Consider the following 8,830-nt stretch of genomic DNA (forward strand, 5'->3'; position numbering starts at 1 on the left):
GATGTCAGAACATGTTGGAAATTGATGACGTCGCTTTGAATGCTGCATACTGAACACAAAAGAAGTCCGGAGTTCAAATAAGTTATTAAAAATAAAAAAGAGGTGCAATGCTGGTTAATTTGCTTCAAGCCTTTCGGAATAGTGTAGACTGCACTGCACATAGCTCAGTGCAATCTATGCTATTCCGAAAGGCTTGAAGCTAATCAACATGCAGGTGAACATTGCGCCTCTTCGTCATTGTCTCTGCACTCACGGCTTATAAACCGCTCATACTGCCTCTCTCTTGGCGAGGTGGGACTAAAAATCAGCTTACTAAGAAACTGTAGTACCGGTTCATGCCATGAAAGCCCCAGCCTGACCACAACCGCACTGGCCTCATTAGTACCGGTTTGTGGCATGAACCGGTACTAAAGGTTGCCCACGAACCGGTACTAATGATGCCCGCCCGCCTAGCCGTTAGAACTGGCACTAATGGTCACATTAGTGCCGGCTCAAATTCAAATCGGCACTAATGTGCTTCACATTTAACCCTTTTCTATTAGTGATGATCCGGGCAACGGCTGATGTGCTTTGTGTGGGGCCACGGTGGATGCCGACCATATCCTCTTTCGATGTGCTCTGGCTATGTTCTTATGGAGCTGGGGTTGTGTGCGTGATTGCTTTGGGCAAACATGGAACGCCAGATCTATGAATGATCTTTTAACGCTTCTCGAACAATCACACAGCCAGCAAAGAAGGCTGGCGTGGAGATCTTTTCGGGTCTTAGCTTGGGTTCTTTGGACCACCCGTAACAAACTAGCCATTTAGGCATTATTCCTTCCCACTTTGCTGATTATGTTATTAAATGGAGTGAATTGCAGAAAACCAGTACATTGAAGCATAGATTTGCAGAAAACACTCATCTATGAATTTCTACCAGAAAACACTGATTTCGAGTTTAATCTTTTGCAGAAAACACTGATCAACAACTTAGGCTGTTTTAAACACAACTAGCAAATATGCTCGTGCGTTGCAACGGAAGAAAAGAATCCTCGCACGTCCTTTACCCACTGAGCTTGGCGAAAAACATCACCCTCATGCCCATAACATAATAAACATGACTAATACCTCATTCTTGGGTCTACATCCCCATTTCAATATAACACCAGACACATGTTTTGCTTGTCGTCTTGGTCGTCCTCGTCGCTGGTGGTCTTAGTACCAGTTGTCACTAACCAAGGTTGGCCAGGTCCAATAGTTGGATTGTTGAGCCGCCTTCGTGTCCGTCGAAGATCAAGAGCGTTGAACAAAGTTTTTTTTTATCATTGGGCTAATATAATAGGGAAAAGCACTGCACATTATATATGTCCGTGTCGTCATGTAAATTGAGTAGTTTGCGTCAGATGGACCATGAAATCTTAGTTGGACTCCTCATGCATTTTGACGGGAGTCACTGGGCCAAGTGAGACTCGTCGTACGTGAAGGCATGACAGAGAAAAAGATTCCTTCCATATCCCTAATTTAATAAATTAAACTAAAACAATGCATCAGGTGGGCATATTTCAAAAATTCACCAAGTTTTATTAATAGATATAGATTAGAACAATTTAGCTATAGTACCTCCTAGTTTTTATATATAAAAAATCATGTTTTGAAAAATGTTTGCCTTTTCAAATTTAAAGTTAAATTTTTTTTGTGTTTTTAAAATGTTTACAAATTCGAAAAATATTCACAACTGTACTTCCTGGTTTAAAAAAATGTTTGTGCTTAAAAAAATACTCAGGGAAAAAATCTCTACCTACTAATAAACTACGTTATTGGAAATTTTGCAGAAAAGACCCTCTTTTTCTTCAAATTCAACCCGCAATCCTTTTTTGAGTGACTCCCTCAGTTAATGTTTCGTTTTTGCAGAAACGACCATGTAGTTTAGTATATTCAAGCCGCAGTCCTTTAAACATACATCACCCAACGATCCGCTTCCTGTTCCCCACGCACGAGCGCGCGTCGCCGCCACCGCCGGTCGCCCCGTCCTCGACTGGATCTGGACCCTCCCTGCCGGGATCCACGTGCCCAGCCACCTGCGCCGTCCCATGCGCCATCGCACGCCGGAGGACCTGCGCCTTGCCTTCCTCGCCATCGAGCACAAAGGCGCTCGATCCAGACGACGCCACCGTTGACCGCTCCTCTGCCTCGCCGCCTCCGCCGTCCCCATGTGTCTCCTGGACATGGAGAGAGAGCACGGGAGGGAAGGAGGAAGGAAGAGGGAGGCGTGGCCGTGGTTGGTTCTCCGGCGGCGCTGGATCGGTGCATGGCCGCAGAGCTCCTGCTCGGGGCCCCGGCGGCGTTGGATCGGTGCATGGCCGCAGAGCTCCTGCTCGGGGCCGCGAAGATCTAGGGAGGGACTCGGGTGCGAGGCTGCGGGTCTATGCAGAGATGGCGCTGCTCCTTCAACTTTTGAAGAATGCGCTGAGACATCAGCTAGATCCGCAGGTCTTGCTCCCCAAAATCCATCCCTTCTCTTCTTTGGTCCAATCTGGACTGTTAATTCCGTCAAGAGGTGTGAATCATCGTTTTACTGGATGCTCTCCCGATCATTTCTTCATATGCATTTTGTGGGTAGCAAAATGTTCTCTCTGTATGGATTTGAAAAAGGACCAACTCTTACGAAATACTTCTTAAATAGGATGTGCGATTTTGATAGTATTTTCTATGAATTTTGGGAAAATTTATGTTATATAGCATGCTTCATTAATTCTTTTAGCTCAAGATAGCTCCCTTGGTGATTCTTTTCAATGAAGGACTTGCTCTCCAGCATGTGGTTTGGTATTTCTTGACTGCAAGTATTCAGCAGCTACAACTGAACTGAAGATCAGCAAGTATTTAAGCAACACATATGTTTGGTTCGCATGTGTTATAACCAGATCAACGAAGTTTCTGCACATCATGAGTAAGAGGCGAAGAAATCATGTTTGCAAATGGCCATCGATTAAACCGCAGTATTTTCAATGAACTGTGGTAACTCTTGCCTAGAAAAACTGCATGAGAAAAAGTCTTGCTTCAGGTGAATTTTTGCGTTATCATCTTTTGTACAGGTTGAAACTATCAAGTGTTAACTTTTGTGGTTTGTTAACAAGACTGTTCATCATATCCACTTGTGCAGGTACCATAACCAGAGTCACTTATTCGGCATGGTTTTATACTGGAATTAACCACATAACTAATTTTGTTTTACCACCTTGACGCCTTCAGTTACATAGAACTTCTGTCAATGCCCAACCGATAATGTACAAGTACAATTTTATAGATGGTTCAAGTGAAGTTCTGCAAAGTGAATCAATTCTGCAAGATACCATGCCATACATTTTTCCTTGGTAGCATTAACATGTATAGATCATTTTATTGTGTACAACAAAGTCAACAATACATGTTTGTATAACCATGGCTTTGGTCAATTTCTGCCATCGAGCTTCTGCGAAAATGTGACCAGGAACTAATTATGTGGTAATTCAGTATAGAACCTGACACTAAATAATACTCCCTTCGTTCACTAATGTAAGACCTTTTAGCTTTTTCTTGATCAGTTTCTCTTCTTCAGTTGTTGGCTGCCCGTGCAACAATTTTTCTTGAACCAAGTACTTTGCACTATATTTTGAACTTTCTAATTTTGTTCCGTGACATGTTTTTGCAGCCTTCCATTCAAAATTAGATCTGGAGGCCTTCGGATAACAATAAATTTTACCTTTGTTTGTTCATGCTTGATAAATTTGTTTTCCAACTGATTATTTGTTGTTACAAATTTCAGATTTTGACAGGTTTGGGTCCATCTATAACATGCTTGACCGGGCGATCACGCGGCTATCGAGCACTCTTATCTTCTGGTCATAAGCTCTTACTAAGGTCTGGTCTCCCACAGCTCCCCTGCACAAAAACATTTAACCAATTTTTTTGTGTGTGCAATCGTTTGAGTTTTTTTTCTTTAGTGGTAAAAAAGAAGTGCAAGTGTTAGGTCAACATAGTATAGAAGGGAAAGTGTCCGCTCGCTCCCTACGGTTCCAAGCACAATTATAGATTGTTGGCAAAAAAGTAGAGTTCCAGTTGCATGCTCAAGTGTGTGATTGTTGTTATTCCTGTAGACAAAGGAACTGATAGTGAAGATTCAATTGCTCGGAGAGCAAATCATGAACCGCGAGCAGAATATTCTCTAACTGAAATATATTTGATCTGTGTGTGTATCCTGGCCACTTGATTATTGAGTAATGCCGTTTGTCTTCCCATTTGATTTCTCATATTAAGCTACTAAGTAATTTTGATAATTCCTTTTATTTTACAACGCTATTGCATATGTTTTCCTATGGAAAATAAACTAGAGTGAATTAACGATTTGTGTTTATTTAGATGTTGTCGGTCGGGTGTCCTCTACTACTGAAGTTTTACCACGATCTGGAGGGGCTTGAGAGCAGAGACGACATACTTTCATCAGCAGCGGCCAAACCCCCACCGCCGCCGGGGCTGTACACCCCTGTACCCCTCGACATCCAGTGCCTCGCGTCTGCCCAACATGAAAACCTCCTCAATAGGTACATCTCTGAATTTTTCCCTTGCTAGAGAAAGTCGAGCATTGTTTTGCCGTAGCTATAATTTGAGTTTAGAAAGTATACTACTCTCTTTTTTACGTCAATTTTTTTAGTTGATTTTGCTCCAGGATAGTGCCCTTTATGTGCATGAACTAATGGGTGTGTTCACAACATAGAGCAGCTTCTCCGTCCAGTCTCATGTCTTTCTCTTTAGCAGGGATCAGTGAGTACTACCGAGCAAAAAAGTCCTTCTCTTCGTCATATTTCTTCCTTTTCCTTACTACTTTTGTGGCCCAAATCTCATGATGGCTCTATGTCTGTTCTTTTTGTTGACATGGATTTTACCCTGAAAGTTTCCTTCTGATCTACAATGTTCTGCCATCTAAATTTTTCTATATATTATGAATGAGTAGACACTGGTGCAGAAGCCCAATTGGATGAAATTAGGGACTACAGAGAGGTATAATTATTAATTAATTCATTTCTTTAAAAGATATGCAACTAGCAGAGTTTCTTACTTTTATGAATTGGATTATGACCGAATTGAAGAACTTATGTGGACAGCCCGGCAGATTTCAATGGCAAGACTTTTGTACAATTACAGTGGCAGATTTCAGAAATTTGTAGAGCACATGATTTACAATAACAAGATATTCTGTCAGGGTCTGTACTTTTTATCCATTGCACTAATCTTTTGCTTTGAGCGATTGGCTAAAAAAAGTACTTCCTTTGGAATAATCTATCGTGCACTCACAAGTATAATCTCTCCATTTCCTTTTTTTTTGTTCTTCCGTCAGTAGCTACTATTTGCCGGTGGGTAAATCACTCATGGTATTTTAATGAGGTTCATTCTAGCTGTTTGCTCACGAGAACAGAAACATTTTATCTGTTGGCTAAATGAAAGTACATTCTTTGAATTTGCCACTTTTCCTGCACTCGCAAGTATAATCTCTCCATTTCCTGGATTTTTTATTCTTCCGTTAGTAGTATTTCTTTTAGCTACATTCTGCCATAGCATAAATTGCTCATGCTATTTTAGTAAGATTCACTCCTGCTCTATGCTCACTAGAACGGAAAAAATATATATTATCTGCTTATTTTAGCGTCGCATGTCGCTCACAGTATTCATGGTCACAGATAAAACAGTAATAAACTGCCCTTCTCTGTCAAAACTTACGGAGTACAAAGTTGTCATGTCTGATCAGCAAATGATTTGCGCTTCTTTGGCACATATATATCACGGTACAGTATATGATTTTCAAAGTTCTTAATTTTAAATTTTCCTTTTCTGGCATAGCCATGGATATCAACAATCAGTCAAGCAAAGAAATATTCATGGGAGATATACAGGGATCCACAAGAATGTGCACCGTATGGCACTACCCTTTTGTCATTGAGCCACTATCACATTTTGGTCAGCAATCAGTTCAAGCAATTCTCGGCGCCTTTAGTCAGAAGCTGGAATTTACAACTAAACGAACATCAAGCAACAGAAGAAAGGGTGGTCATCTCTTTTTCTTGGCACCAAGATGCCATACAAGCATTGAGACATCGGAAACACACAAGAAGTTTGTATATAAATGATTAGCCTTTTAGAAGTATATGGCGTTGCTTAAACTATGTTTCTTTTGGCAACACCATATGAAATGGAGAAAGTTTTAGGTTTAGGCTAAAATTGTTCTAGATTTTGAGAAAATTGTTACAGATCCATGAGAAAAATGTCCCAACTTTAGGAAATTAACTATCCATATTTTCGGTTATTGGTTAATAAGCTGGCCACAATAGTTTTTTTTATTTCTAAGCAAGCTGGTCACAATAGTTAACCCAATATATTCCTGGTCTTTATGTTTCTCAGACTACATATGCCTCACATTAATACCGGACAATAAGTACACCATCGTGTGTGGAGAGCACCTGCAACCGCGGCGGTGGGAATAAAATAGCAAAGCCGCAAACCAAACAATGCACATATTTCTTAGCCATTTTGCAAAGATGGTCTGGCCCAAAGCATAATTCTTGATGTTGAGAATAGTTGATGTGGGTCATAAATCAAACAATTACTCGGCGCCCAATTACTCGTGTAATAGGCTATGCTTACAGGGTGTGATGAATTTTTTTCTCCCGATGCAACGCATGGGCATTTTTGCTAGTAAAAAGAGAAATATTGTTATTTTGAAAATGTTCCAGTTTAAATTTTTAATTAAAAACTTTCCAAAAAATTTGCGTTGTAAAATATATTCACTTAAAAAAACAAATATTTTCCTCTCAGTATCTCGCACGACTGCGAGCTTAATTTAAAACTTTGCGCTGCCAAATAAACACTAACAATTGTTAGTCTAATGGCTGGCATTCCAAGAACTCCAGCGTGAGCAACTGGGTTCGAACCCTGACAGCGTAGTATTTTTTTCTTGGTATTACTAGCAAAAGAGCCCGTGCGTTGCAATGGAAGAAAAAAAATACCACACACCTCAAATTAGTAGATAATATTTTTTTGTCATGACTTTAAATATTACACACCAAATTAAAAACTATAAACATTTTCAAAAAAATCATTTGAGGTTTCTTTATATTTCATAGCAAATATGCTCGTGCGTTGCAACGGCATAAAAAAGTATCCCCGCAGAACGTACAGGCGTTTGGCACGTGCACGTTATAATCGGCTACCTCCGTAAACGGTTCCGGGCTAGTTGTCAATCGATACCACAAACAACCCCCCTATAAAATGATGCGTTACCGCACATCCTCCTCCGACGATCCTCTACTCCTGGACCAGCGATCTTGAGGCTAGCTATGTACTGATCAGCAACGCAAACCTTTTTCTACAATGGGCTTTTGGTTGGGCTGGACTTTTTCTCAAATCTTGGAGTAGGTAGGGTGCACCGGCCGCTACAGTGTCGAATAATCCCACCTCGTAGGAACCAGGCAGGAGACCATATACGAATGACACGTCATGGACGAAAACTAAAGAAAATACGTAATGTAGGACCAACTAAGCGGGACGAAACCAAAAATATCACCTCCCTTTAATAATAGGTATATATATAGATATAGATATAGATTAGACAAATGCCCGTGCGTTGCAACGTGAAAAACAATGTTTATTATTTCTACTAATCTGCCTGACCAAGGAACCATGTCGTTGAACGATAGTCCCTGATAATGAAAAAAAGATAGTTCATTTGGTCAGGATATGGGTTATGATTTCAAGTAAATTGATCTGTCTGAACAACTAAGTTTTGATTGTTAGTTCATTCTTTACATTATTTGTTCATTCTTAAAATTTAAAACTAAAAGAGAAAAAGGGCAATATCTATAAATATGAAGTAATAGCAGCAAGCAATCTAACATGTAGAATAATAATTGCAGCCGCAAGCAAACCAATCGAGAGAACTATATCCATATGCACATTTTCAACTTCTGCATAATTTTGGCTCCATGTCGACAGTCAAAAATCCTTACTCAACATGAAAGATGAACTATGTATAAATTGCCTCCACCCTATTTATAGAAACATGTGCCAAGAACCTTGCAACATGTGCAAAGTAAATAAATAAATTTCTAGTTATTTGTTATTCCAGCATAGCAATTCATTGAGGATATCTGAAGACTCTATTAATATTTGGGATATCAGGTCATCAGAGGACCAGCCTCATCATCATGAGGGCCTTTTGTTTCCCGCTGACGTGCAGCATGTTGTCGTCTTAATCTTAATTGGCCTGGTTTTTATGTATAGCATCGATTCGTGTCTCTTGTGGACTCCATGACAATCTCTGCCTACATCCCACATCCGCTATCTCACCACTTAGGTGGTAATCATCCAACAGCCAATTTTTGGATATGTGCAAATTTTGCACGTATATAAACTAGTATGGTTGGATGTAGAGGGCCGAGGTGGGACTATTCATAATTGGATGAACCCTGTAGACGGCCGAGGTGGGATTATTCATAATTCGACGAACCCTCTTACATAGAACACACAAACATGGGCTACGTCAACTGGTCAAAGCTTTTTACGCTGAGCGGAAGAACCTGAGTTCAACTCCAAATATCTCCGCTATTTTTGCATCATTTGCCAGCTTAGATGGGCCAAGTTGGGCCAGTGGAAAATAATGTGGTCTGTCTCGGACGACGGACAACGAAAATCTGGATTAATTGCGTGCTTGGAAGATTAGTACCACCTCATTTATATTGTGATTCGTAAAAGCGTATTATGACACGAGAAAAAAGCGTATTGTGACGGTGAACCCATGGAGTCAATCCGTGCTTTATTATTAGGG

General features: G+C 40.4%; 1 long non-coding RNA gene across 16 annotated transcripts; it reads left to right on the forward strand.

The window, feature by feature from the left end:
- Positions 1–2,316: 2,316 nt before the first annotated feature.
- Positions 2,317–6,404, forward strand: LOC125528040. Of its 16 annotated transcripts, none has more exons than XR_007292312.1 (4): positions 2,317–3,876; positions 4,375–4,556; positions 4,682–4,776; positions 4,907–6,404. It is a non-coding gene; the product is annotated as an uncharacterized LOC125528040 (long non-coding RNA). The 16 variants fall into 16 exon arrangements; XR_007292315.1 differs by having other exon boundaries at positions 4,967–6,404; XR_007292309.1 differs by having other exon boundaries at positions 4,375–5,216; positions 5,691–6,404.
- The last annotated feature ends 2,426 nt before the right edge of the window (positions 6,405–8,830 follow it).

Source organism: Triticum urartu, unplaced genomic scaffold (genome assembly GCF_003073215.2).
Source record: "Triticum urartu cultivar G1812 unplaced genomic scaffold, Tu2.1 TuUngrouped_contig_4588, whole genome shotgun sequence".
In the NCBI taxonomy this organism is placed as follows: domain Eukaryota; kingdom Viridiplantae; phylum Streptophyta; class Magnoliopsida; order Poales; family Poaceae; genus Triticum; species Triticum urartu.